Source organism: Amblyomma mixtum, chromosome 3 (genome assembly GCF_055824585.1).
Source record: "Amblyomma mixtum isolate Tamu chromosome 3, ASM5582458v1, whole genome shotgun sequence".
In the NCBI taxonomy this organism is placed as follows: Eukaryota; Metazoa; Arthropoda; class Arachnida; order Ixodida; family Ixodidae; genus Amblyomma; species Amblyomma mixtum.
In genome coordinates, this window is record NC_143014.1 from 213610589 (window position 1) to 213637646 (window position 27058).

The window sequence follows — 27058 nt, forward strand, 5'->3', positions numbered from 1 at the left end:
GTCCTTCGCATTACTTTTTGCATCTACACTGCGCTTTTCGCCTCCAGTGTTGAAATAACTAGTTTTCTAGCACCGACATTTTGTTCTGATGAGGAGTGTTCCTTCCCTCGTTATGAACAGTCGCTTTTGCTCTTCACACAACGGTGCCACCAAGAGGATTGGTCATGTTTTCTTTTGAGAGATTGTCGAGCATGTTGTTTTCAGGCATTCAGTCGGAATGTCTGTCTCTTCGGACTGAGGCCTGCTGTATTCCACCCCTTACTTCAGCACGCATTTTAAATATCTTTGTATTCGTGCCCTTCTACACCTTGCTTTCGGGCCGCGGCGGTTGAATTTCTATGGAGACGAAATTCTAGATGCCCGTGTACTGTGCGATGTCAGTGCACGTCAAACAGCCCCAGGTTGTCGAAATTTCCGGAGCCCTTCACTACGGCGTCCCTCATAGCCTGAGTCGCTTTGGGACGTTAAACCTCCATAATCCAAACTTGTTGAGGTACCCGACCCCGCAAATGAGAAGTCAAATTATTACTACTTTAAGAGCTGCGGTGCATTATTAACAAAGATAACTTGTACGGTAATTAATTACTTTCGCTTTAAAATTAATGCTGAATAGCAATTAATTACATGCTACTTAATTACTGGACTAGAAATGTAATTCAATAATTTAAAATTAAGGAGAAATATATTGAAATTTCTGTAACTGCATTACAGGAATTTAATACTGCCATGTCTGCCAGCTACTCCTGCCGCAGTTGCGCAAGGGAGCGGAACGGTGCCTCAGTTGAGCATAAAAATAAAAGACCTGCCGCAAAAAAGTACTTTGTTCATCAGCATGACGGAGCACACATTGAAAAAAAAAAAAAAAAACGGGCCCGTCCGGGATTTGAACCCGGGACCTCTCGCACCCAAAGCGAGAATCATACCCCTAGACCAACGGGCCCCGCGCGGCGATCGTAAGAAACACGTCCTTGCGTAAGATGTGGAGAATACCGGTCTAAATATTTCGTTCAGTTTTATTGTGCACCAGAGTGTCATCCTCCGCTACAGCTAGTTAAAATTCGATAGGCGTTGCTTATGCTTTATCGAACTGTTCTATTGAGGTGTCTTTGTTTATTTTTTTCTTTTTTTTCAGGGTTTTGCATCCGTTACACCGCACAAGGTATACCATAAGGGTGCGGTCATAGCAAGGCGTAGAAGGGTACGAATACAAATATATTTGAACGGCAAGCTTAAGTAAGGCGTAGAATACAGCAGGCCTCACTCCGCAGAGACAGACATTTCGACTGAATGCCTGAAAACAACAGCCCCTACAATCTGTCAAAAGAAAACTTGGCCAATACTCTTGGTGGCACAGACGTGTAAAGAGCCAAAGCGACTGTTCATAAGCAGGGAAGGAACACTGCTCATCAGAACAAAATATCGGTGCAAGAAAACTAGTTATTTCAATGCAGGATGTGAAAAGCGCAGTGTAGATGCAAAAAGAAATGTGAAGGACGGCTATTCGCGTGTTCCGGCGAATCGACACTAAATTTTCAGCTCTACTTGAAAAATTCTCTGCATTCTCGTTGCTGCGGTCTAAAATGCTGAGCTCTGATAAAAGGATACAGAAGGCGCCGAGCGATCTGCGCTCGTTCTTCGCGGCGTCCAGTGTGTGTCGTCCTGCAATTCAGCGCTCTGCCTATGGCATTCTTCATAACTTTCTTACCTTTGTTGAAAGAATTCTGGTTTTTTCAAATGTGAAAAAATAGGCATGTAGTTGTCGTCGATTTTTACGTTTACCTGTTTTAAGCTGAGGAACCAAAATGGCAACTTCTCGAAGTTATGCTTTCAATTCGCTGTGAAAATGTAACTCCCCAAGCCACTAGGGTAACAACATAATAAAACAAGCTGATTTATCTGTGCTTTACAAACATTCTTACAGAGGCAACTGTATGGCGTCCTGTGTTCTGATAATAGCGACATCTATCCACGTTTGAAGCACTTCCTATATACGGTGATTCTCAAAGTATAAAACACAATAAAGACCTATTATTCACCTTTGTGTCAAAGCCGCAGTGGTGGCTCACGGTTATGGTGCTCGGCTGCTGAGCTGAAAGACGCGAGTTGGATCCCGGCCGCGGAGATCGAATTGCGATAAAGGCGAAATTCTAGTCGCCCGTGTACGCTGCGATGTCTATACACGTTGAAGAACCCCCAGAGGTCGAAATTTCCCGAGCCCTCTACTATGGCGTCCCTCATAGCGTGCGTCGCTTTGGAAGGCTATACCGCATAACCCATAAACCAAACCATCCCTACTTATAAGGATTCGGGGGGTAGTGGGGAAGCCGCGCTTTGATTCCGACAGAATACCGAATCTATTGGGCAAAAGGTGCACTTGGTAGCAAGGTAAGAACTCTGGGCTCTTTCGTTGCTCACATGTGTAACAGCTTCGCCGCTACAGCGGCTCAGAATAGAGATCGATTGATGAAACGGCTAACATGCGCTAATTCGATCACTCAGACAGGTTGTAGTACGCGAAAATAAACAGCCATCCCTTGCGGTTTTTGAATCAGAAAACCCATGTCGCACGAAGTGTGTGCGTGAGCAGGACAGCGGGGTTAGAAGAGGCGCATAAATGAACGCGCCGTCAGATGTCGCTGGCGAGCAGTTCCGGCACAGTTCTGATGGTATGTCCACTTTTGCTTACCTGCGATCCAGGTGGACTCAGTGACCAAATGAAGTAGAACAAAATACGGCTCCGCATTCGTCAGCAGTGGATAGCAACTAACTTCGGGTGCCAACAAAAACGACGTAATCTGTACATGAGGTTTGAGAGCACAGGAATGCCTCACATATCTCCGAAAGAACCCGACCATCTCCGTAGGAAATAATATTCGCCGAAAGAAACCGATTATTTTTTTATATAAACACCGAAAAAAGCTGGCTGAATTTTCTAAATTGAAATCGAAAAGTCAAACCCCTAATCAGGAAGAATACTTTCAGTTTTGCAGCGTCCCACGGCAAATTAGCCGGCTCTGTGGCCCTGTCAGCGCAATAGGATCTACTTTTTTATCGGTTTGAAGAATCATCTAATCTGTTGTTATAATAATAGCACATTTAGCGTCTGCAGCATTTTTATTTATTGCTAGCGTTCGTAACGTGAATTTATTCGTTTTTTAGTTTGTTGACTTAGGTGGATCATTATCCCATTTCGGCCAACTGCCTGAGCCACAGTCACTTTACTCACCTTTATCTAAGTTAATGAGCTCTTTGTTTTAATGCGTTAATTCGGTAGCTCTTTAAGATTTATTCATTCACGTTGTGTTTTGCTCTGCGAATACTAACATAAATCCTGTCAAATTCAGCTACGAGGGGGTACCCAAAAGAAACCGGACTAAATTTTTTGGTCGGCAAAGCTTCTGTGGTACCGCGTTTTGCCACTAGGAGCGCATAGAACGAACATTCCAGAGTCAGTAAGCCGAGTGCCGTCGTTGAAGGAGGTCAGACTAGTTTAGGCAGAGTTTTAGAGTGACGACTGTTTTGTGTGAATGTCGTTTTTGCAACGGCTGATTTTCGTGAACAGCGTGCGCCGGTGAAATTCTGATTTTTGCTCGGAAAAAGTTGAATGGAAACTCTTGAAATATTAAGAAAGACGTACAAGGACGATGCTATGGGGACAACTAAAGTGTTCCTGAATCGAATCCTGAATCAAAGCAACAATCATGCCAATGGAAAACTTCAATTTCACCTCGCCTCAAGAAAGCTCGTCAGGTGAAACCAAACCTCAAAACAATGCTGATTTGTTTTTTCGACGTAAGAGGAGTCGTCCATTGAGAATTTGTTCCGCAGGGTCAGACAGCCAGGCTTTCTACTTGGATGTTTTGAAAAGATTGGGCAACAGTGTGCGGTGGAAGCGGCCAGATTTGTGGCGGTCGGGTGACTGGTTTTTCCATCATGGCAATGCCCCTGCTCACACAGCCCTGTCTCTACGACAATTTTGGACCAAAAATGGCATGACCCCTATTCCTCAACCCTCATACTCTGCCGACCTTGCCCCGTGCTACTTTCTTTGTTTCCTAGAATGAAAAGACAGGTGAATGGAAAGCGTTTCGCTGATGTTGCTGAGGTGAAGAAAAAAAAGACGGAGGCACTGTCAAGCATCACAAAAGATGAATTTAAACAATGTTTTGAAAAATGGGATGAAAGATTCGACAAGCGTATCATTGCAAGTGGGGAATACTTCGAAGGAGATTGAAGGTCTGTGCTTAAAATGTGAACAAATAAGTTCAAACAAAAATAAGTCCGGTTTCTTTTGGGTACCGCCTCGTATACGTTTCCAGATTCGTGCGATCCGCATTGCGCCTTCTGCGGTGAAGTGGCTGACTTGTACCATATAACATGGGCATGTCAGAAATAAACCCAGCTATAAAAAGAATCTCCAGGCCAACAACTGAGCACTGCGAGGCGGCGCTGTCCAGCTCACATTTGGAAGACGAGCTTTCGGTGTTGAAACTGGCAAGAGCGGCGGCGGAAGTCAATGGGCTCCTGGAATGAAGGCCCACCTAACCAATTCGTGCATTAAACGTTTTTCTCTCTGTCTCTCTCAATGAGTTCGGAGGCGCAGCAAAATCATGTGAAACCGCCTCGCGCTGGTTACTATGATTGATCAATTACTCGGAATCCGTCGAAGAAAGCATGGCTCTTATGTGCGAAACGCATTCTGTCTTCTATGCCCAGCATACTTTGGAAAAAAGAATAAAAAAAGTAATGGGCCCGTCCGGGATTTGAACCCGGGACCTCTCGCACCCAAAGCGAGAATCATACCCCTAGACCAACGGGCCACGTGAAGCGATTATGCAAAAACACGATCATGAGTAAGATATTCAGAAAACCAGTTTTACGTTATCTTTCGATTTTTTCCAGTGCCTAAAGTCTCAGCAGCTAGTTAAAATTTGGTAGGCATTGCGTCTGTTTTATCGCACTATACTGTTCAGGTAACCTCTATATTTGCGTTGTCATAATTGCACAACAGTTACATCACACAAGGAATGCTATAAAGATGTGGTCAAAGCGAGGCGTATATAGGGGGCACAGGTTCGAAGATATTCCAATTGTCATGCACAAGGCGGAGAATACACCGTGACTCACTCTTGAGGACAAATGCTCGCTATGCGCGCAATACCCGGCGCTTTACCACGTTACATGGCCCTGTCAAAAAACACAGGCAGCGCCAATAAACAACACGCCAACACCGGAGCAGTAGGAGGCTGCGCTGTCCTGCTCGAAACCTGGACGGCAAAGGCCACAGGGGTCCTGGACTGCGGGCCTCAGCTTCGCCAGGAGAGTCCCTTTGCAACAGTAAAGTTTTCACTCACTCAATCACTCACTCACTCACTCACTCACTCACTCACTCACTCACTCACTCACTCACTCACTCACTCACTCACTCACTCACTCACTCACTCACTCACTCACTCACTCACTCACTCACTCACTCACTCACCCACCCACTCACTCACTCACTCACTCACTCACTCACTCACTCACTCACTCACTAACTCACTCACTCACTCACTCACTCACTCACTCACTCACTCACTCACTCACTCACTCACTCACTCACTCACTCACTCACTCACTCACTCACTCACTCACTCAAGAACGACAAGAGACGTTCTGAGTGCATGCCTCAAAACAACGGTGCGGCAAATCTATGAAAACCAAACATGATCGCTGCTCTTGGAAGCATGTAAAATCTGTCCACGCAGAGGAAACGGACATACTGCTCACCAGATTCAAATATCGCTACTAGAGTACTACTTATTTCAATAACTGACGTCCGAAGCGCATCCAAAGTTCGGTTATTTTGCGGCGAACCTTCCGTGCAGCATCCCGTTCAGTAAAGTTATTAGAACATTTAACATTCCTTCGCCGTTACCCCGCCGCGGTGGCTCAGTGGTTACGGCGGTCGGCTGCTGACGCGAAAGACGCGGGTTCGATCCCGGCCGCGGCGGCCGATTTCGAGGGAGGAGAAATTCTAGAAGCCCCTGTACTGTGTGATGTCAGTGCGCGTTAAAGAACCCCAGGTGGTCGAAATTTCCGGAGCCCTTCTCTACGGCGTACCTCATAGGCCGAGTCGCTTTGGGACGTTAAACCCCAATAAGCTTGAGCCATTCCTTCACCCCAAACTGGAATACGCAAGCGCTGTTTTGGACCAGTATCAAAGCAGCCTTTCTACTTACTAGAAGAACAAGAAATCCCTGCACTGAAATTCATCCGCTCGGCCTATTTCTATCATGTAAGTGCGACTTAACTAAAAGGTGACGCACATCTTACAAACTTAGCAAATCGCCGTACTATTGCAAGACTTTCCCTTTTCATAAGTGTTACTGTCTTCCCATGATTAATTCTGTTATCAGACCTGTATACGGTATCTCCTGCGGCACGAACCACGACAAGGCCGTTTACCCTCCTCCTGCCAGGACATCTGCCCATCTGTCGTCATTTTCTGTTTGCACCGCAAAGGGCTGGCATGACTTGCACACCGCCGTCGTAGCATCATCCTGCAGATCATCTATCGAATCAACTACGTGCCAAGGAATCCACTCCTTCATGTAATAACCTGTTAAAGGGGCCTTTGACGTAGTAATAAATATTAACAGCAATAAAAATGATCCGAAAAACAGCGGTTCGCACCTTCAGACCTACCTACTCTAAAGTTTTAGTGCGGCTGGAGAATGACCGGGCGGGGAACATTTGCGGGCGTTAAGGGGTGGAGGGACACATTTGGCAGACCATTGTGCGAACTGCAGAGCGTGCGAGCCGCGGCTGAAGGAGATAAAGATACTTGGCAGAGGCGGTGACAAGACGGCACGTGAATTATTAGAAGCCTTTCACATCAGGAAGACGGGGCGTGACTGTGTGAGTAACACGTCGGTTATTCTTTGGCAGGCAGAATAGAGATATCTTGAGCACGTATTGTGAAATGACGATGTGTTTCTTTACTGCGCATGTCTTGTTTTATGTATATATTTTTGTTTTCTTACCTGCGAATAAATCAGATGAAGTTAGCGCCTGTCCTGTGTGTTTCCTCCTCTTCTGTGCGTGTTCTTGTGCGCTTAAATACATTTCAATATAGGCTGGAGAAATAATCACCGATCGTTGTCTGAAGCCTGCATGCGCTTGAAAACCCAGCTTCGAACCTAAACAGAAGCCGAGTGAAAACCGCGATGCTAGCGCTTTTGCACACCTAATTCGCATTTGGCCTAACCAGGCTATCTCGTACATCCTTTTTTTTTTCTTTGCACCTCAAGCGCTATATCAAGGCGTACGCATAGCACGCCTGCGGGCGCGCGCATATGCCGGCACTCGTCTTTGCGCGTGCGGCAGGAGACTCTATAGCGACGCTCTGGCGTGGCCGGCTTACAGAAACGTTCGCTTATACCAATCGGAGTACGCGGCTTCCTCGCTTCTTCTGGAGCGAGTCCGTAGCTGACTGCAGCTGCCACAGCTGCTCTTTTCTTAGCGATGCGAAAGCGTGAGGACGGGAGCGACACAGCACGAGGCACCTGGAGATGCGTGTTTCCCTGCAACCATGCACGACAAAATTACTGCTTAAATGTAGCTTAATTACATTGCTAATTACTCTCGCGAAAACTGCTAAAATGCCATAAATTCAATTACAGTTACTTTTTTTACCTTTACCTGCCGCCGCGGTGGCTCAGTGGTTACGGCGCTCGGCTCCTGACCCGAAAGAAGCGGATTCGACCCCGGCCGCGGCGGTGGAATTTCGATAGCGGCGAAATTCTAGAGGGCCGTGTACTGTCCGATGCAAGTGCACGTTGAAGAACCCCAGGTGGCCGAAATTTCCGGAGCTCTTCCCTACGGCGTTCCTCATAGCCTGAGTCGGTTTGGGACGTTAAAACCTAATAAGCCAACAAAAAATTTTTTACTTTTCACATTCACAATAAGTTCAGTGGGCGCACCTCCCACAACCATTCGGACTTGTCAGTTTATCGCACTATCAGCTCAGCTTCAATGCGGCCGTCGACGTTTTTGCCCTGCTTTGAAGACAGTGTGCCCGAATCGCCATGCTGAACAGCTGTCCTGATGATGCATTTTATAGCAGCTCTATTTTTTGCTTGACGAAAAGGTTTAATGTCCTTGCCTTGAACTGGAAAATGGTAAAATCAGGTGTATGTATGCGCCAGAGGCCATGTAACTTTCCGTTTTTCTCGATTCCAACGTTGTGGTTATGTCTGCGCCTCACATCGCCATCCGCCCACGTGTGCAACTCAGCCTGCTTGCTGGCCCAGGCTTTTCCCGCGCTGCTGCTGCTGTTGAGGTGGACGTCCCCGCAATTGAGAAATTATTACCACATTAGAAGCAGTGGTGCATTCTTAACCAAAATAACTCGTACAGTAATTAATTACGTTCGCTTTCAAATTACTGCTGAATAGCAATTCATTACATGCTTCTTACTGGACTAGAAAAGTAATTCATTAGGTTAAAATTAAAGAGAAATATAATTAAATTTCTGTAACTTCATTACAGAAATTTAATACTGCCATGTCTGCCAACTACTCCTGCCGCAGTTGCCCAAGGGAGCGCAATGGTGCCTTAATCCACCCTAAAAGGGAGAGACCTGCCGCAAGTAAGGTACTTCGTCCAGCAGCATGACGGGGCGCACATCGAAAAGTAAACAAAAACAATGGGCCCGTCCGCGATTTGAACCCGGGACCTCTCGCACCCAAAGCGAGAATCATACCCCTAGACCAACGGGCCACAATGGAGAGCGGTTTAGAAACACGTCCTTGTGTAAGATACAGAGCATACTGGTTTAAAGATCTCGTTCGGTTTTATTCCTCAGCCGAGAGGAGCTGACCCCTTGCACCCTTTTTGAAAATGCACCTTTTTTGAAATTGAACCCTTAAGTGTCCTTCCCAGGGTATTACGTAAGGAGGGGGAGGGGGGTGACGCACACGGAACAATATATGAAGTAAAGTCGACATAAATAAATAAATAAGAATAAAAATTTAATTAGACAGATATAAATACACAATGAGTGCAATGAAGAAAAAGGCAGTAGAATCAAATGAGAACACTTACTCATCAACTAGAATGCAATCAACTAGAGCAGGGGAAGTACAAAGTAGTTGCTCAAGTACATCAAACTAAGGGTGTGAAACGAAATTTAGATAATTTTGTAATGTTCTAAGCCAGACAGTTACAGATATTTAAATTTGATAGGATCACGTGCCATGACACAGGAATCTGGCAATTCATTCCATTCCTGTATTGCTGTGGGTAAAAATGAACCAAACACCTCCAATTCACAAAGGCCTCCGTTGCAGCTAGTTAAATTTGCGCGGGCGTTGCGTCCGAAATACTCTGTAGTATGGGGTGTTTCAGATAACATGTTCTGCAATTTTTCAAAGTAGTGTTTTTGAGTTCGAATGGCGCTTTCTTAGCCATAGCATCGACGGTGGTATAGAGCATTAGAATGTAGCTAAGACGGGATAACTCGAAGGGTGGTTAACTAATATCGATGGCTGTTAGTATATTGAGAGGCGTGGAGTCCACCGTAAGTAATATTCATACCAGTTTTACAATTTATAAAACGCAGTTACCCTCGGCGCTGTGGCCCAACATATTTTGGTTATTTCGACGAGCTACGTGTTCTGGAGAGGTTGCTTTCCGTGCCAGCTTTTCTAAAGTACATGCGTTTTGGCGCGATGTAGGAAAACTAAACTGAGTGATAGGAGTGAGGCAATCCGCGCCAAGTTTCACTCAGCATGGGAAAGTGGTAACTATGGGAACCTCGACTAAACGCTCGTGTGCTAAGAGCGCTGAAACTGTGATCAAAATATAGTATTAAACTGGAGAGCGGGAGCAATAATTTAACGCCACCTGTGGTGGCAAAATTGCTAGATTCGGCCCTGCCTTGGGTTCCATTGTTATTCAGTGCTCGAAATACATCAGTGTCTACACATGTGAGGCGTACGTTCCGTACGTCTGCCCGAGCAGCGCCACTTCTCGCCGAGCGTTGTAGGAAGACACGCATCTCCCCGAGCTTCGTGCTGGCTAGCTCCCGTGTTCTGATTTCACACCGCCAAGAAAAGAGCAGTTGTGGCAGCTGCAATCAGAGAAACCGGAAGCTGCAGGAGCCGCGTTCTCCGATTGCTGCACGCCAGCCACGCCGGTGCGTCCCGCTCGCGTCTCCTACAGACACGAGTTCCGGCAAATGCGCGAGCGCGTAGGCCTGCTATGCGTACGCCTTGAAACTATCTTCGGTGTCGTGGCTTGAGGTGCAAAGGAAAGAAAACGACGTGAGATTTAGTGTGGTTAGAGTAAATGGGAATTATGTGAGCTAGCACATCGGTTTCTGGTTTGGTTCGAGGCTCGGTTTTAAAGGTCAAGAAAGATTCAGAAAAAGAACGGCGAAATCGATGAGTAGGGGTCTCAGAGCTAGCGCGCTTTCAGTGCGCACTAAAAAAAAATGCTTTCTTAAGAGAATGGGCTCGTCCGGGATTTGAACCCGGGACCTCTCGCACCCAAAGCAAGAATCATACCCCTACACCAACGGGCCCCACGCGGTACGTAAGCACTCAAACTGCATATAATGGCGCCCTTGCGTAAGAACTCTGTATCCGGTATTGAGGCTTCTACTTGTTTTTATCACCGAGCTGCAATTCAGTTCGTATCCATTAAGCCCTCTGTTGCTGCTCATTAATATTACAGAGCCTTTGTGTCAGTTCCAGCGCACTACACCGTTCACCTCCATAATACCGGGTGTGTGAGCGAAGTCCGTCCCTAATTTTTCATCGAAATCTGTTGTGGCTGAGCTCAAGAGAAGCACAAATTAGCCGCTTGAACGTCAGCCATGTAGCGAATTAGCATCCCGCCTGTCACGTGGTCTAGCCGGTCGTAGCAGCGGTGGGGAGGAAAGCTTTTTGTTTCTCACTGCGCGATTCAAGTGTCCACGTACAAAGAGAGCCAGTTATGCGCCTTTCGTTTCCTCAAGATCAAGAGAATGTTCACACCGCGAATATGATTAGACGGTCTAGTTCCCAGTCTAGCCTTATTCGCAGAATATACCACGGTTCTAGAAGTCATTGAGGCCCTCCGCTTGATCTGATCGGGCTTGCTTACCCGTGGACACCTCAACCGCGCCGTGAGTGAGTGAGTAAGTGAGTGAGTGAGTGAAAAACTTTATTGGCACCGAGTAATTCTCCCGGCAAAGGTGGGGCCGTCTTGCGAGCTCTGTCGATCAGTTCCAGCTGTTCTTCATGCTTCGAGCAAGAGAGCGCAGCTTCGCACTGCTCCATTGTTGGCTTGTTGTTTTTTGGAGGTGGCTCTGTTTTTTGACAAGGCCATGCAACGTAGTAAAGCGTACCCCCTTCCCCACAAAGTCCTTAGTAGAGAGCAGTCGGTTGCCTGGAGGCAACTGCAGACTAATACATACCCCAATCTGAGTCTACTCAGCAAGATCTATCCTATAACATATGTCAGTAAATGCGCACTATGCGCGGAACACCTAACGCCGTGACAGAAAAACACGAGCTCCGACTGCAAGCTTCTTTCTATCTAGAGTCCGTGTTTTTCTCTCAAGGCGTGGGTGAGGTGTCGACCAGCAAGTGACCCTATATATCATGCGCTATTATTTGCTCAAAATAAGAGGAGGCGCTAGAAATGTTCAAGGACCCTGGTCTAAACTGCGAAGAGGGCTAGAGTGTGAACTACGCTGTGTAGTTTGCCTCCCGCAAGCTGGCTCTGGACTGCGCCCGGGAGAATTTCAAGAGGCAGTCCATGGTGCAGAACAACACTATGAATCAAGCGTGCGTCCTCGTTGCGCACAGCGCTTTCTTGTTGCGTCCTGCTCTCCACCAGTACGTGACGCTAGGTCAGTCCCGGCAGCGGCATCCGAGTTATAAGGCGAAATGTGATCAAACTGACCTGCTCCCGTTCATTTTCGCAGACATGCTTTCTCTGCGGGTTACCTTAACCTTACTGTTTTTTTTTATTCAAAACTAGACCTTTTGAGGCACAAAGAAGGGTTTTGCGGCGTAGTAACACCAGTCCAGATGGACGTACGTCAGAAGAAACGTTAATCGTGTTAACTAGTTAGCTAGTTAAGTAATTCCTAATAGCCATTTTTCTTTTACTATAATTAGGGGCCGGGTTGATATTGGAGATTTGGCACAGCACAGATCTGATATAGAATATCATGCGACACTCGCGCCACCGAGTGACGTGTACGGTACTCGTTCCTAACATCGCTACACTGGCGCGTTTTTCAAATGCCGCATGAGATGGCCTAAATTTGTTGGGCCGCAGCACCCAGGACAAAAGCGTTTTCGAAATTCTAAAAACTGATATGAGTATTACTAACGGCCAACCACAAATCTCTAATTGCAACCAGGCGCCCAGATGTTTCAGCCAAAAATTTAATTGTTTGAATCCGCCAATGTGGGTATTACTATGCCGCTCAAGTATGTTTACGACTAAAAACGACTATCATTAAAGATTATTTATTTATTTTCTATTTATTTAGTACATACTGAGTACCCTTGGCTCCAAGCAGAGGGGCATTAGGATACACGAAAAACATGAATGACCAAATCGTCAACAAGCAAGCACCAAATTACACAATTTTTTATCACGCTATGCAGCTGTCAGTAATTCATCGTTCCAGTTCAATTCTGTACAAGCAAAGAGAAAACTTAAACATATCTTTTCGAGCGTAGTAGACTGTCAGTGAATCAGGATGCTATGTCATGTGTGGCGTGTGATATAAGGCGACTGGTTTATTTCAAGCTTATAGTTAAAAATCACGGATAGAAATTCAAGCCTCAGCTGTTTTCGGCATGATTCAAGGGTAGGTGTAGAATTTTCCGTGATGATTTTAAAGCGGAAGTCCAGTCTTTCGAATCGATTAAATATAAACCTTAATGTCTTTCTTTGTATTCTTTCGAGACGCTTAATATTTGACTTAGGGGCAAGGATCCCTTGCAGTACATACATACTCTAACTTCTGTCTAACAAATGAATAGTAAAAGCCAAATTTTACATCAGCAGGGGCATTTTTGAGTTTGTGTCTGAGGAAGCAGAGTTCACGAAAAGCGAAAGAAAAAATTGTACTGATATGCATGTTCCCCGATCATGTACAATCCAGGGTAGCAAACAAGTGTGGCCGGCAGTGGTGAAGAATCTAGTGCACAGCAAAAATTCAGTGAGGTTTTTTACGAGTGATATGGAGAAATACTGATACTGAGCGTTAATATGCATGCCCCATTCACTGCGCAACGTAAGAATGCCTTTTAGATTTCTTTCTAGGACAATATGATCATTAGGACAAGTTACATCGGTATGCAAAACACAGTCGTCAGCAAACAGTCTCATTTGCACATTTTAGTGGCCAAGTGTGCGGGCCTTTTCACAGAGAGGTCGAAGAGTGCCACCATATTCTGCACTGGGCTTTAGGACTGCTAACATCTGCTTGTGAAACAGAAAGCTCCCACACACTATTCCTACATCCCAAAGGCCATCAGCCTGAGGGTGGCGGAGAGTTCCATGGAACTTCAACAAAGTTATGTCATGTAAGTTTAATGTCCTTAAAACATCTTGTAAACGAAGGACGCGTCACGGCACAGATACGCAGAGGTATCTAAACTCCAGAAACCCGTAAGGTCAGATCAACAGTCTACTTCATTTGGAAAAGACATTGGTGTTAGGAAGTTGTACAGCTTTATCCGAGCCTTGGAAAGTAGGAGTAAACAAGTAGCGGTAATGTCCGCTCTGTTGATTAAATAACAGAGCAATAGAGACGATAAACCTAGCCGCGAGTCAACTATATTTTCGGCAGCCAACCCAGGTTATCAGTCTATACTAAGAAAGCCCACGTGAAGAGCCCGCCTCAGAAGGAAATTGCCGCACTTTTCTCAATCACGAAGTAGTCCACTGCACTTCAACAAGTCCGCATTACCAATGCGCAAAGAAAAATTGGAATAACCAGTGTGATGACGCGGAGAGTTCTCGGAGACGAAAAACACGGCCTGTTAAACTGCATCACTAAACTTACGGTACAAGGAAACTCTAATAAATCAAGTGACTCACGTGCAGAGGGCGCTGCAGTCGAAACCGAGCAAGGTCCTTATCTTTTTACCGAACATTTGTGAGTATTCCATGCGCGGATACTAAAAACAAAGATTTCGAAAATTCGCACGCGGATCACCTAGTTGAGCTCTTAGAAGAACTGACTAATTTCAGCAGGGGAAGAGTATATTTCGGCCAGACATGAGCATTAATGATTTTTCATTCGTATTACAAATACTGAATATTATCAAGAGGGTCAATAATAAACAGCTCCATCTCAGCATACCGGTAGTGGCAAATATGAAGGCTGCCTTTGGTATCCTCACATACGAAGTGATAATTCCAGCAAGCGCATCCTGGCAAAAAGAAGCTCCCGTTCCAAATGCTCTCGTAGGCTATGACACCCTGAAAACACGATCTGGTGACAATACTGCAACTTCACTGGAGTAGTAGTAATGAACGGTAGGGAGGAGTGGTTGCTGTGGTGACGCTGGTGTCAACGACAAAGATGGATGAATAATTCTAAATTCTCCTGAGAGGCAAATCTTCACTATACCACCTGCTATTTATTACTGCGTGAGAAAACCTAAATGCAATTAGCAGCTTACAACTTACATCTTTGGTTAGTTATAAAACTGATCTTCACGGCGACAACTAGTAACCCCATATATTGACTCCGTTATTTAAGAAAGCCGACGATTCTTCCATCGAAGATAATATTCCCTGAAAGAAACAAAAAAAAATGTTTTAATAAACATCTAAAAAATCTCCGGCCTTTTCATGAAATCGAAACCTAAAGTCCAACCCCTAATTAAAACACTTTCAGTATTACAATGTTTGAAAGCAAATTAGTCGGCCCTGTGGCACAGTAACTATAACAGGAGCTTGTTTTTACGGTTTGGTGAATCCTCTAATTTGCTAATTCTTAATCTTAATACTTCACTTTCGTTATCTGGATATGCACTCACTGCCTGCATTACGTAGCCGTATTTTTAAACCACTTTCAGCGCCTAGCTACGAATCAAATTGCTGCTCCCTTCCGAGCCTGTTGGACATTATTTTTCTGCTTATTAATTTTTAGGTCCATCGTTCAGCTCTGCCTGCTCGTAATTCGTCGGGCTTTGCAGTTCTTCCCCTGCCTGACTTAGCAAGGCAATCTCATCAGGGAATCGCAGATTTTATCCCCGACTCTTGCCCATCGAGACCTCTGAATACCTCCTGTAAACAGGCGATGAACAGCACTATTTTTTTTATCGTAATTTTATGCCTGACTTTTTGCACGACTGTGGTGACTGTGCAGCTGTAATAGATATATTCCAATATGTTTGCATAATGCTCATCTGCACTCTGATTCTGTAATGCCTGCAAATCTGCTAAGCTTTCGACTGAGCAAATGCTTTCTTGTAATCTATGCAGGGTATATATAGAGGTTGGTAATATTCTGCCTTTTTCTCAAACACCAAACTGACACCCTGAATGTGGTCTATTCTTTAGTAGCCGTTACAAAAGCCTGCCTGATCAATTGCCTGATTGAATTCTGATGTTGTCCTAACACTATCAGCGATTACCTTACTAAATGCAGTGTATAAAACGTGAATGACCCTTAAACCTTCCTTTAATTCGTATTTCGTTAGTGGCGGGATGTCCAATTGCTGTGCGCTACAGGCTTTCTCATTAACGTCCCGATTACATAGGCTGCTGCATAGATCTGTGAGAACTCTTCGTCTACTTTAGCTATATAATCCATTTTGAAATGTACACTACTATCTGTGTCCTAACGCATAACCTGATATTCGTCTATGCCTAGTTTCCTCTTCATCGCTTTAAGGCTACTTCCCTTCTTTAGAGCATGCTCGGTTCTCTTCATAATAGTTCTTTATCTCGTCTACTGTGCGCTTATTGATCAGGTTTGGTAATTCTGTGAGTGGAGTTTAAGGCATTCAAAACTTGTCGCTTTTTAATCAGGTATTTCGTCTCATGAGACAGCTTACCGGTATTCCGGCTATTGGCTTGGTTTCTGCTTTCTGCGGTTTAACGTCCCAAAGCCACTGAGAGACGCCGTAGTGAAGAGCTCCGGAAATTTCGACCACCTGTGGATATTTTAGCGTACACTGACATCGCACAGTACACGGGCCTCTAGAATTTCGCCTCCGTTGAAATTCGACCGCCGCGGCCGGGATCGAGCCCGCGTCTTTGGGGCCAGCTGCCGAGCGCCTTAATCACCGAGCCACCGCGGCGGTTGTCTATCCATCCTAGCGTCTACTTCTACCACGCGCTCCGCAATAATAGCTGTGGGATTATAGTTCAGTGCTCTAACATTAATGTCGTCGTCCTGATTTAAAGCCGAATACCTGTTATGCAGCAAGGTCCTGAATTTCTCTGCCTTCCCTCTTACCGCTAATTCGTTCATGGACTTCCGCTCCCAAGCTTCTTCCGTTCCCTCTTCAAGTCCAGGCTGATTCGAGACCTTACCACATCCTATGGTCGCTGCAATGCACCCTTTTGAGGACCTCTTACATTTTTCACGTTTCCAAGGTTAGCGCACAGTATGAAGTTTTTCATTTCTAGTCTAACCTTGCGCTCTTCCAAGTCGATTTCCTGTTCTTCCGTTTGCGGAAGAAGGTATTAGGTATTCATGATCTGCGTATTTATTCCTGCGAACTCTCCTGCTATTCCAAGCACCTATCCAGTAGTCGTCCACTGCCTGGTCTCCAGCCTGCTTCTTACCTACCTTGTCATCGAAGTGGCTCATGTGTACGGTGTACTGTTTTTTCTTTGCACGTTGCTGATACCGAGCCCTCATAAAAGCTTTCGATGATCTGATCATCTCGGCTGGATGTAGGCACGTACGCATGTACCACTTTCAGGTTGCACCTGTTAGTAAGCTTAATTACGATAACTACCACCCTCTCATCAATCGCATAAAGTTCCTCTGTGTAGCCAGATATATTCTGAATGATGAGCAATCCCGCACCTAGCTCTCGTCTGTCCGCTAATCCAGGATAGCACAGTACGTACCCGCCCTTTATCACCGTATACGCTTCGTACGCTCTCCTAAATCCACAAAGCCCTAAGGCATGCCATTGAAGACCCGCTAGTTCCTTAAAAAGGTGTGTTAGACTAGTCTCAGTGGATAAGGTTGTAGCGTTAAACGTTTGCTATGGTCATATACCAGGTGTTTCAGGAAAGCTGGCCAGTAATTTTTAAATATAAGGGCTTTGATGTAAAGCGAGGCTTTTTGCGGCATAGTAATACCATTGTGGTGGTCATAATAAAACAGGCGACATGTTGACCAGTGAAGTGGTTAACTAAATTAGAATAGTTCACTTTTTAACTATTACCAATTTACGGCTGTTGCAAAGACAGATATGTGGCCGGCCTTTAACATTGTCCATATTAGTTTTAAGAATTCCGAAAACGCGATTAGCCTCGCCACTGTGTCTCTACCAATTCGTGCATTTCTCGCGCCATTCGAAAATCGCGCATCCGAGAAGACCCAAAGCGACGACAACTGAAGCGAGACACAGCGTGCCGCAAGCTCCACGCGACTTCTCAGCACTGCCCGTGCTGATGTGCTGCCCGCTCTTCGCCACTAAGCTGCTCCAGCGCGGGTGGGGCAGTAAATCTTGCGTTGTATGCGCGTCATGGATTGTCACTTTTCCTTTGGCGTTTCTCTACGCCTGCGCGCTAGCGCGTGGTTTACAAGTGGCGCGAGAAGTGGTCAAAAAATTCTAGAAACTGATATAGATATCACACAGTACCGGGTAGAAATCTCGCATTTCAATCAGGTGCTTATCGGTAACAGGTTGCTTGGCTTCAACTGCAGGCTAACAGACACCCCATTCTGAGTCTATTCATCACAATTTATCCGATAGTGTCTGACAGTAAATGCTCGCATTGCGGGGAACATCCAACACCGTGAGAGAAAAACATGAACGCCGAGTACAAGCTTGTTTGCAGCTAGCGTTCGTATTTTCGTCTCACGGCGCGGTTGAGGTGCGCATTGGCAAAGTGAACGAGTTATGCGCCTTTCCATATTTAAATCCTACAGGATGCCGAGGCTACTTTCAGCACCGTGGTCGAAACTGCGAACAAGGTTAGACTGCAGGAAGTAGACTATCTAATTTCCTTCATGCAAGCGGGCCTCGGACTTTGTCCGGAAGGACCGAAAGGGGCAGTGCATGATGCAGAACAACGCATGAATCTTGCGCGCGTCTCTAGTCGCGCGCGGCGTTTTCTAGTTGCTTCCAGCACTCCACGCGCACGCAACACTAGGTCAGTCGCTGCCGCGGCACCCACGTTTTCAAGCGAAACGTGACCATACGTACCTTCTTGAGTTCGTGTTGCCAGCCGTATTTTCGCAGTGGGTTACCTGTGGGCTTCCATTTCTTATTTTTTAAAAAGGCTTTTTGACGCATCAAGACGGTTTTTGCGGCGTAGTAATAACAAGGTTAGTGGATCTAGGTCAGAAAAATGATGGCTCATGTTATTTAGAAAGCTGTTTAGGTAATTTCTATTAGTTATGCAATAATTAATCCTATAATTCGTCATTGAAACGTTTGCAATTTTAGCGTGACCAGCATTTTATTTCTAACGTTCGTCGCCTGCACTTAGGCTCTGTTTACATTGTTGCCTTGCAACCGCTATTATCCTACATTTGCAGAATGCCTGCTTCAGTTTTCCCATGTCTATCTACGCTAATAATATTTTGTGTTCCTTCATTTCGGTAACCCTTTCAGAGCTATTCATTCATGTTAGATTTTGTTCTGCGAATATTTGTTTATTAAGTACGGTTTGCACACGTCAGTTCAATGCGCATTAATGCAAAACGGGAGATCGCGTGCAATAATCGGACTTGGCCGAGGACGGTAAAATTATAGGAAACCGCGGCGGGTTGGCTATCAAGAACTCGGAACCGTGGAAGCAGAAGTCGCTGTTGGCGGTGAAAAGCTGTCTGAATTCCACCTCTAGCGCAAAATTTGCAGAACGAGCCTGGGTAAAGAAGAAGAGCGGGCCCGTCCGGGACTTGAACCCGGGACCTCTAGCACCCAAAGCGAGAATCATACCCCTAGGCCAACGGGCCACGAGTAGAGCCTTTACACAAACATGCACTTGAGTAAAATATCTCGAAATCCGGTTTTACGTTTATTTTTTCCGTTTTAATCTTCACCCGAGAGTCATCTTCGTATCCACGAAGCCCCCCGCTACAGTTAGTTAAAATTTTAGAGGTGCTGCGTCTTTTTATCAGACTGCGTTTTTCAGGTGCCCTTTAATTTTCTCAGAGTCTCCAAACCTTTAGATCGCACTAGGAGTAGCATAAATATGTTACCTGAGCGAGGCGAACAAGTGTTTAGATACAAAGATATTTTAGTTGGCATGCGTAAGGCGGAGAATAAACCGCGCCTCTCTCAGAAGTGACAAAGACATTGTGAGTAAATGCCTGAGAACAGCGGGCCCGACAATTTATGAAAAGAAAACACGAACCCTCCTCTTGGAGGAGCAACGGTGTAAAGAGCGGGAGCGACTGTTCATAAGGAGGGAAGGAGCACAGGTCACCCCGACAAATTATCGCTACTACAAACTATATACGTATTTCAGCAACTGAGGTCAAAAGTGCAGCGTGGATGCAAAAAGTGGTACGAAAGATTACGGTTCGCTTGTTCAGATGAATCGACTCTAAATCTTAAGCGCCGCTAGAAAAATAATATCGTTGCTGCTGTCCAAAAATGCTGAACTCTGGCAAAAGGATACAGAAGACGGCGCGCGATCTGCGCTGATTTTTCGAGGCAGCGAAGGAAGAGTAATGTGAACGAACAGTAATAAGTGAGGCAATACGCACGATGTCACTGCGTGGGCAGTGTTGTTCACGAAAACCTCGGCATAAAGCTGTGCGCTGAAATTTCACCATTAGATGAAAATGTAGTATGAAAACGGAGATGGGGCGCACTTATTTCACTTCGCCTGTGCTGGCATAATTCTTGAATTCGGCCCTTATATGAATTAAATTATTCATCAGGGCTCGGAATACATCAGGGCCCTCTAAACATGCGAGGCGTATGCGTCGTGCCCCTGCGCGCACAGAGCCAAACCGCGCCGGTCGTAGCACAGACACGCATATCCGTGTGCCTCGTGCTAGATCGCACTCCTTCTGGCGCTCGTTTCACACCGCGAAGAAAACAGCAGCTGTGGCAGCTGCACTCAGCTTAAGGACTCGATGCCGAAGTCGCGGCAGCCGCGTCCTCCGATTGGTGAACGCCATGGCCACGCCAGCGCGTCGCGCTTGCACCTCCTGCCGCGCGCACAGACAATCCAGTTCCGGCATACGCATTCGCGCTTAGGCGTGAGACGCGAATGCTTCGAAAGTATCCATGCAATCGGGGCTAAAGGCGTGAAGAAAAAAAAAACGAACGCTTTTTGGAAGAAGAGTGCCCGTCCAGGATTTGAACGCGCGACCTCTTGCACCCAAAGCGAGAATTAAAACCTAAGACCAACGATCGTTTTTTTTTAACATGGTATTTAGTACCATGATGCGATGTTTATGTACGTGGGATATCTACAAACATTAAGCAAACAGTGGCACATAAACACACATAAACAATGAAGGACGAGAAAAGAGTCAATTCTGAGCACATAGATAATAGATTATAACACGACACATCTAAGGAATGAAGAGCTAGGGAAAGGCGATGAACAACACAGATCTAAAAGTGAGTACCACTTCGGTTCATACTCGGTCCGGGCATACAATTCCTTTAGGCGTACAGTCATTCTACAGAAATCTTTCTTTAGCAGAAACAAAAATTCACAATGTCAGTCCATCATGCATGTTTTCCACAGGCTGTGTAAGCCAATTAAAAATAACATATCTAAGGGTTCATCAAAAAGTGGTAGTGCAGTGAGAAATGGTAGATAATGTGGTGTCCAATTCGGACTTTTTTGAATGTCAGTTGCATTATGCAAAAGAGTATTGCATAAGATTATTACATCTTTACAACTGATGAAACCATGCTCAATCTTTTCAGGAGCCTCACAAAGGTGACAGTTCACCGTGAACAGGAAAATACCCTTTTTATCTAAGCACGTTTAAACTCATATTGTCTCAGTGTCTGGCTTAACGAAAAATGTTTTTGTACATGAAGAGAGGGGTATTTTACGTACTCTCTTGAGTACGTCATGTCCCCGTAAACCAATATACAGAGGGTGATTGATTGGCGCAGAAAAAAGCATTGAGATTGAGTCCCTGTACAACCGTTTCCTCGACAGCGGAAAGAGGAACTCGGGGGAAAAACGAACAAGTGGGAAACGAACAGACAAATACGAGGTCTGTTAGAAAAGTATCCGACTTTATTTTTTTTTTGCGAACACCTGATGGATATGAAACAAGCGCGCTTACAGAAGCCGACCTTGAACCCTCGTGCGCATGCACGAATTTTTCCCTCCTGCCGATAGCGTCAGTCGCTGGGAAGCAGCGTTTGAGTGAGGCAGTGCGCAGTGCCCTCGTCGGTTTTTTGTTGCAAGGTGAATGGCGGAGCGAGAGGAGCAGCGCTATACCTCAAATTTTGCCAGAAACTTGGCGATAGCCAAGTGGAAACCATTCGAAATGTTCAGACGGCTTTCGGTGATGATGCTATGAGCAGCACACAGATTAAGCAGTGGTGCATCTGGTTTGAAGACGGCCGCACATCGGCGGAGAGAGAGCCATGCTCCGGTCGGCCATCAACATGCCGAAATGACCAGGTAATTGCCGAAGTGAACGCTGTGGTGATGCGGGACTGTTGTGTGACTATCCGAGAAATTGCGGAAGAGGTGGACATCACCAATATTCCTGCACATTCCATTATCACCGAAGATTTGGCCATGGAGAGAGTTGCGGTGAAATTCGTGCCGAAGCTGCTGACGGTGGAGAAAAAGCCGCTTCGTGTTGAAGTCTCACAGGAGATGCTGGATTCCACAAACAGTTACCCTGACTTCACCGACGCCGTAATCACTAGTGACGAGTCTTGGGTGTACGGGTACGACCCGGAAACCAAATCCCAGTCGTCACAGAGGACGCATTCCACGTCACCAAGACCAAAGAAGGCCCGCCAAGTGCGCAGCAAAGTCAAAGTGATGCTGACCTCTTTTTTGACTCCCTCTGTGTGGCACACCACGAGTACGCATCCCACAGGGTCAAAGAATGACTAAAGAGTACAACAGGGATGTCCTCCATCGCCTACGTGGTGCTGTGCGACGCAAGAGACCGGAATTGAGGTCAACAAGAAATTGGCGCATTCCTCGCGGCATTGCTCCTGCACATTCATCGCATTTGATTCAGACTTTTCTGGCGAAAAACCGCACTCCTGTAGTTCAACAGGCTCCTTACTCTCCTGATATGTCCCCCTACGACTTCTGGCTGTTTCCTAAAATCAATAGGCCATTGAAAGGAGCGCGATTTCAAAAAAGAAAGGACATTATGGCTGCAACGACAGCAGAGCTAAATTCCATTCCGAAAAGGGCCTTTTCGGAATACTTCCAGCAATGGCAGCACCGCTGGGAGATGTATGTGGAGTCCCAAAGAGACTACTTTGAAGGTTATTAGGTTTCTAACGCTCCAGTTATGCCAGTTTTTTTTCTTCGGCCAAAGGTCGGATACTTTTCTAACAGACCTCGTACACCTCAGGCATGAATCCCCACCAACACGGAAGATCATAAACATCAGAAGACACAATGATGCTTGGTAAAGCATGGACTAAATTTACTTGCAGGAATGCACGCAGTATTGAGTGTACAGTGTCCCGGAAAAACATGAAACGTGAAACGATCTGTCGGACATACAGCTGGAGTAAACCGAGGCCGCCAGCGCTTGTAGGCTGGAAAAGGTTATCATGCCCCACTGATTCAAAAGACGAATCCCGCACCAAAAGTTTCGAAAATTCTATCGAAAATCTCGATATAAAGTCTTATGCAATGAATAATTTGCAGTGCATAATAAATTTTAGTGACGCGAAGCAGATTGCATGCGGTCGGGTTTGGCTTTTCAGAGCAGAAAAACGTGAGGTCATCCACATAAGCCAATATCTTCTGTTCGTGAGCCAGGATACAAAAGGCACTGAAAGCCGCACTGTTTATAGCACTTAGACAAAGTGGCTTCAAGTGGCTCCAACGAGTCGCACGGTTGGCATATGCACTTAACATGCATATAAAAGCACATTTACGCACCAGTATTGAGGCTTCTTTTTGGTCATATTACCAAGCGGCAGCTGATTTAATGTCCAGGAAGCCCTCTGATGCTGCTGATTAATAATCTACAGGCTTAGCACCAGTTCCGGCGCACTACACCATCGGTCTTCTTTACACCCGGGGTGACAACGAAGCCCGCCATTAATCTTTAAACATAGCCTTTATGAGGGAAAGAGATGGCTTTTGCGGCATAGCGATAGCAGTGTTAGCGGTGTTCGGAAAAAAGGTGAATTTTATTCACAAGCAAGTTGGTTAAAAAATTTCTTAAAGTTACCTTTTAAACGACTGTAATGAGTGGCGGGCCCTGGTTGAGTCAACGTCTACAGGTGGCTGTTGCTGAGAGCGCTAACAGTCACGCGCTTTTCGAATGGAGCACGGGATTGTCTAAATTTGTTGAGCCACAACATCGGGCAAAAGCGCGCCTACGAAGTGCTAAAAACCGTTACGGGTATTACCAATGGCCAGCTACAAATCTCGAAATGCAGCCAGGCGCCCAGATGCAGCAGTTAAATTGTGAAGTGCATGAATTTCGGAAACAAAGGTATTATTGTGCCGATATATGCATGTTTATACCATCCGAAATGTTAGACCAAAGTCGTTTTAGAGAAAGAAGCAATCGAAGACTAAGAAACCTGGAATCATATTCTTTGAGAACCTGACGGCAACCAAGACACGGCTGCGCTGGCTCGCAAAACGCAAAGCGAAAGAAAATGGCTACCAGTGCGTTTAGACTTCAGAAGGGCGAGTCCTTGTGCGCAAATGACCTGATGCAAGTGCTGCTAGGATTTCAAACGAAGATGACCCCGAAAAAATTGCCTAGCACTCGATAGAGATCGATTGATGAAAGGGGTAACATTCGCTAATTCGATCACCCAGTCAGGTTGTAGTACGCGAAAATAAGCATCCCACCCTTGCGCTTTTTGCATCAGACAACCTACGTCGCACCAAATGAGTGCGTGAGCAGGACAGCGCTGTTAGGAGGGGCGCATAAAGGAACGCGATGTCAGATGTCGATGGCTAGTAGTTCCGTTACAGTTCTCATGGTATTCAGTAAAAATGGCGAGTTGACCGAGTTGGTACATCTTGAGGAAAACAGCGCACGAACAGGGACAAGAGAAAAGAAGACGACGGAACAGGCGCTGTTACGTCGTCTTCTTTTCTCTTGTCCCTGTTCCTGCGCTGTTTTCCTCAAGACTCTCATGGTATGTCCGCTTTTGCTTACCTGCGATCCAAGGAAACTCAGTGACCAAATGAAGTAGGACAAAAAACGACCCTGCATTCGTCAGCAGTGGACAGCAACTAACTGCTGGTGCTAACAAAAAATGACGCTATCTGTACATGAGGTTTGAGAGCACAGCAATGCCTCACATATCTCCGAATGAACCCGACAATCTTTCCTTCCGTAGGAAATAATTCTCGCCGAAAGAATCCGATGTTTTTTTAAATAAACACAGAAAAAAGCCGGCTGTATTTTCGAAATTGAAACCCAAAAGTGAGACACATAATCAGAAAGAATACTTTCAGTTTTGCAGCGTCCCAGGGCAAATTAGCCGGCTTTGTGGCCCTGTCAGTGTCATAGGGTCTATTTCTTTATCGGTTTGATTAATCATCTAATTTGTTATTATAATGGTTGCACATTTAGCGTCTGCAGCATTTTTATTTATTGCTAGAGTTCGCAACGTGGATTTATTCTTTTTTTAGTTTGTTGACTTAGGTGGATCATTATCCCATTTTGGCCAACTGCCTGCGTCACTTTACTGAGCTTTATCTAAGTTAGTGAGCTGTTTGTTTTAATGCGTCATTTCGGTAGCTCTTCCGCATTTATTCTTTCACGTTGTGTTTTTCTCTGCGGATACTTTTATAAACCCTGTCAAATTCAGCTATACGTTTCCAAATTCTTACGATCCGCATTGCGCCTTCTGCGGTGAAGTAGCTGACTTATACCATACGGTATGGGCATGCGAGAAAAACTCACGCTATACCAAGAATCAAGAGCCCAACAATTGAGGACTACGAGGCGGCGCTGTCCAGCTCACATTCGGAAGACCAGATTTCGCTCGCGAACCGGGCAAGAGCAGCGGCGAAAGTCTGTGGGCTCCTGGAATGAGGGCCCACCCAACCACATAACGAATTAAACGTTTTACTCTCTCTCTCCATGACTTCGGCGGGGCAGCAGAAACATGCTAAACGGCCCTGCGCTAGCTACTATGATTGATCAATCACTCGGAATCCATAGAAGCAAGCATAGCTCTTATCTGCGAAACGCCATCTGCATGTTACGCCTTGCACATTTTGGAAAATAAGATTGAAAAAAAGAGAGGGCCCGTCCGGGATTTGAACCCGGGACCTCTCGCACCCAAAGCGAGAATCATACCCCTAGACCAACGGGCCACTTTTTTTTTCTTTATTGCATGGAAGAACATCTGTAGAAAGGAGGAAAACTTCAATCAGACTGGATCGCGTCTCAAGTTGCCGGGCTGATTAATAGGAGCCCGCCATTGCCCTAACTCAACACTGCAGCCCCATCAAAACATCAAAATCCAGGGAGGCACACACATGCATCTAGGCACGGCAGCCAGCTTGGAGGTTCTTCGCGTGCAGCATATACACTCCTCACCAAAGCACACTGTTCTCGAAACACAGATTTGGACGATCTTGGTGGCTCGGCATGTCTGTCCATCATACGGCTTTTCCAAAGACTGAATAGTCCCATCAACATAAACGGATATCGATAATACAAAAACACGCACATGAGCAAGACATCTTGAAATCCGGTTTTATGTTGTTTTCCGGTTTTATTCCAGAGCCTGAAGTTCCTAAAGCTAGTTAAAATTCGGTAGGCGTTGCGTCTGTTTTATCGCACTATACTGTTCTGGTAACCTCTATATTTGTATTTTCAGAATTCAACAACAGTTACATCACGCAAGGAATGCTATTGTTATGTCTGAACTGTCTGCGAAGGCACCGGTGCGTCTCATTGATGCCAAGTTGTGGGGACGCCTTCGTCCCCTGCGTTCACTTTCCCGCACTGCACCCCACTGTTGTTAGCTGCCCCTGAAAAGCACTCTCTTTAGTTTGGTTACTCTAGCTAACAGGGGAGGGCGCTCGCGTCGCAGCGACAGCAGCGCCACGGATGGCGTGTTTGGCCGCTCGCGCGCGGGGGAAGGCGAGGTCTCTTCTCTCTGGGATCGGGAAGCGAGCAGACGTTTCGCTCGCAGCGTCGCTCTTCGTCGACGGGCGCCCCTCGGTCGGAACTTACTCCCGCCGAGCCCGTCCCGCTCGACCTCGGAGTTCCCTTTGCCCTACCGTGGGCGGACGTTCGCTCGTAGCCGTGCTGGTGAGTCGGACATCCTAGATTCCTCAGTGTATTTTGTTGCTAGCTGGCGTTATTGTTGCTATAGCAATAAATGGCTTGTTTGTGTCAGCCAGTGTGTCGTTCCTTTGTTCCCGTAGAGCACGGCACGCCGTGGTCGGCGTGCGCTCAGTAGCGTACGCGACCACGGGGTGGGGTCCGCGCGGTTTTGAACTGGCTCAGCCGCGCTTAAGCGGGGAATACGTGTTTATCTCCCCGATTTTAAACCCCACATCTGGCGCCGAACGTGGGGCCTGCTCTTGGAACATTGGACGACTGTCGGTTCGGTTCGAGGAACGCTCTTTGTCCGGACTTGACAAGTGGTAGGCCTAGTGTGAATTTTGATCGCTAGGACCTGCGGCATGCTTTCTTGAGTGCGAGGTGTATTGCGCTGCAGCATGTTTGAACTTTTCG

At 46.1% G+C, this 27058-nt stretch overlaps 5 non-coding genes across 5 annotated transcripts; all 5 read right to left on the minus strand.

Moving 5' to 3' along the window:
• Positions 1–868: 868 nt before the first annotated feature.
• Positions 869–940, minus strand: TRNAP-UGG (transfer RNA proline (anticodon UGG)). Its single transcript has one exon. It is a non-coding gene; the product is annotated as a tRNA-Pro (tRNA).
• Positions 941–4748: 3808 nt separating this feature from the next.
• TRNAP-UGG (transfer RNA proline (anticodon UGG)) lies at positions 4749–4820 on the minus strand. The gene has a single exon. It is a non-coding gene; the product is annotated as a tRNA-Pro (tRNA).
• Positions 4821–8691: 3871 nt separating this feature from the next.
• On the minus strand, positions 8692–8763 carry TRNAP-UGG (transfer RNA proline (anticodon UGG)). Its single transcript has one exon. It is a non-coding gene; the product is annotated as a tRNA-Pro (tRNA).
• A 10321-nt stretch (positions 8764–19084) lies between these two features.
• TRNAP-UGG (transfer RNA proline (anticodon UGG)) lies at positions 19085–19156 on the minus strand. The gene has a single exon. It is a non-coding gene; the product is annotated as a tRNA-Pro (tRNA).
• A 6455-nt stretch (positions 19157–25611) lies between these two features.
• TRNAP-UGG (transfer RNA proline (anticodon UGG)) lies at positions 25612–25683 on the minus strand. Its single transcript has one exon. It is a non-coding gene; the product is annotated as a tRNA-Pro (tRNA).
• Positions 25684–27058: the final 1375 nt, after the last annotated feature.